Below are 3,279 nucleotides of genomic sequence, written 5' to 3'. Positions count from 1 at the left end.
CAGCTCACCGCCTTAGAATAATCTTTTCCACTCTTGGCACAAGGCCCGAAATTTTAGGGGAGAGGACCAGTCGATTAGATCGACACCAGTATGCAACTGGTGTTGAATTTATCAACCCCGAGAGGATGAAAGGCAAAGTCGACCTCAGCAGAATTTGAACTCAGAACATAAAGACAGAGGAAAGCCGCCTTAAAATAATAAATATATCATTTCTCACCTGACTACTTATGTTCACGCAAGTATAGTGTAAAGTCTTCTTAGTGCTGTTCTTTTCAAGTCTTTCTGCAACTTTTCGTTCAATTAAGATGACAATGAAATGTTTCAGATAATCCAGAGAATTTATACTATTCTTTTTGATGATCGATGATGATGTTGTTGGCGATGTTGTTATCCTTGTAGCTATGTATCAATAAACTAGTAAGTCGTGAACGACAAGGAAGTTACAGCGAGGTTTCGCGTTAAACACTAGATCTTAAACGCCCGCGCACACGCACGAACAGGCACGCACACACAAATGCACAAACATGTACGCACACATGCTCACTTACATACGTATATGTTTGTGTTTACGTGTGTGTGTTTATGTGTGTATGTGTGTGTGTGTGTGAAATACGGATTAGAAAAACAGCCGACAACTGATGAAGGGTCGTTCTTTGTGTTGTTTGTCTTGTTTTCCATTTGTTTCTTTCGTTGTTCGCAAAAAATGTTCATATTCCATGTCTTCGTACTTTGTATGTTTTGTTGTTTACGTTCTGTGACGTCCTGTACTCACATTTGTATATGTACATACGTATACACGTATGTACATATACGTATGTATATATGCATGTATATATTATTTATATATATATATATATATATATATATATATATATATACTCTTTTACTCTTTTATATATATATGTACTCTTTTACTCTTTTATTTGTTGCCGTCGTTTGATTGCGGCCATGCTGGAGCTCCGCCTTGAGTCGAAGAAATTGACCCCAAGACTTATTCTTTGTAAGCGTAGTACTTATTCTATCGGTCTCTTTGCCGAACCGCTAAGTTACGGGGATGTAAACACACCAGCATCGGTTGTCAAACGATGGTAGAGGGGACAAACACAGACACACAAATAAATACATATAAATATATATGCATACATATATAAACCTACACACACACACTTTTTATAAGAAACAGTTAAATAAAAAATAAAAAGTGTTTCTTATAAAAAAAAAAAATCAATTGTTCTTATGTGTGGTGACTTTTGAATCACCCTGTATATCGAAAATCAAAAACAATCAATATGCAATTAGCTGTGAAACCATATGAGCATGTCAGAAATTAATGTTTGTTTGTTTAGAAACGTCTTATATACAACTTAAAAGCCACTTAACAAGTAGTCAGTTGTTCACCGTCTGTATTCTATGTGTGTGTATGGTAATCGGTCTCACGTCACGCACAAATAACCAGTATAACAAACAATGTGTAATTCTGATCTTATAGATATTCTAAGTAAATCTTGCTTATCCGTTGTAATTTCAACCGTGTCCACACATGCACAGTTCGGCGACATAATTATAGAATGTTCCCTCTCTCCAAAACCGGATTTTGTTTCTTTATAACTTTCTGAAAAACTGATATTTCTTAATAGATTTTTCTGCAAATACATTTCAGTGGAATTTAATGAAGGATAGTGGATAGGAAGGGTTATTCACGAATCTTGATTTTGTTTCCTCATACGTCTTGATGAAATAAATTACAATTATCTTCAGTCTTTTATCTTTTGCTAGTTTTAGCAATTATACTGCGGCCATGCTGGGGCATAACCTTGAAGAGGCTGTACTCTTTCACCACAACTTTCTCTCACTCTTACTTCCTGTTTTTGTTGTGCCTGTAATTCAAAGGGTCAGCCTTGTCACAGTGTCACGCTGAATATCCCCGAGAACTACGTTAAGGGTACACGTGTCTGTGGAGTGCTCAGCCACTTGCACGTTAATTTCACGAGCAGGCTGTTCCGATGATCGGATCAACTGGAACCCTCGACGTCGTAAGCGACGGAGTGCCAACAACATCAACAGTTAAATTCCTTAACAGTAAATGAGAACTTTTTCTCCTTTAATTCCACTCTCTTATTTTTGAACCTAACGTTCCTCAATTGAATTTCAAGGACGGTCGCGAGATGATATTTCTATTTTCACTTTTACGTGCGATAAAGCAATGTTTATCGCTTGATTAATTCCAGATCGATTTTCGTGGTTTCTTAAAATGTATTTCGATTTATATATTACGTCTATACTAACCAGACTGGACACGATTTGTTTTCGCCGCGGCTTTCCATTTCGTTCATGGACAAGTCAATATTCTCCATTACCTTAAAAGCAATTGTCATTGATTTTTTTTATTTATCGTTACACACTTCAATGAGTTATTGATTACATAGATCACAAGGCATAATGGATGTACAGTAATGCCTCGCCATATCGCGGTTAACCTATCGCGGCTTATTATTTAAGCTTACGTTGATTTCTCCGTGGTGTTGTTTTGCATTTATAAGAAAGAAATAAATATATACAAATAATAATAATAATAATAATGATAATAATGATAATAATAATAATAATAATAATAATAATAATAATGATAATAATAATAATAATAATAATAATAATAATAATAATAATAATATATTCAGAAACAGTACTGTTTTGACTTCGCGGATTTTCACCTCTCACGTGGTGGTGGGGGGTTGGAACGTAACACCCGCGTTAGTCGAGGGATCACTGTACATGTATGAATTCTTTCATTCGTTTACTTGTTTCGATCATTAGACAGCGGCCATGCTGGGGCACTGCATTGAAATATTTTTTAGCCAAATGAATCGTTCACTGATTAAAAAAAAAAATAAACGAGTACTTATTGTATCGTACTGCTTTTGCCGAACCTCTAATATACAGAGACTTAAGCACACTAACATCGGTTGTCAGGCGGTAGTAGAGTACCAACACACACACACACACACACGCACACACACACACACACACACACACATACACACACACACATACATACACACACATATGCATATACATATACATGTGTGTGTGAAGAACAAATATTGAATTCAGGTTAACGAACTTTATATGTCGACGCGTCTACACTTCATTACATGGCTTTCAAATGTAAAAAAAAAACACCGGATAAAAATCATTATAAAAAAATAGAAAATGCACAGGACATGTATTACAGAAAGTTAATTACAGAAAGTTAATTGACTAAAAATTTAAAGGGAAAAG

Source organism: Octopus bimaculoides, chromosome 8, assembly GCF_001194135.2.
Source record: "Octopus bimaculoides isolate UCB-OBI-ISO-001 chromosome 8, ASM119413v2, whole genome shotgun sequence".
NCBI classification, from domain to species: Eukaryota; Metazoa; Mollusca; class Cephalopoda; order Octopoda; family Octopodidae; genus Octopus; species Octopus bimaculoides.
This window is presented reverse-complemented; position numbering follows the sequence as displayed.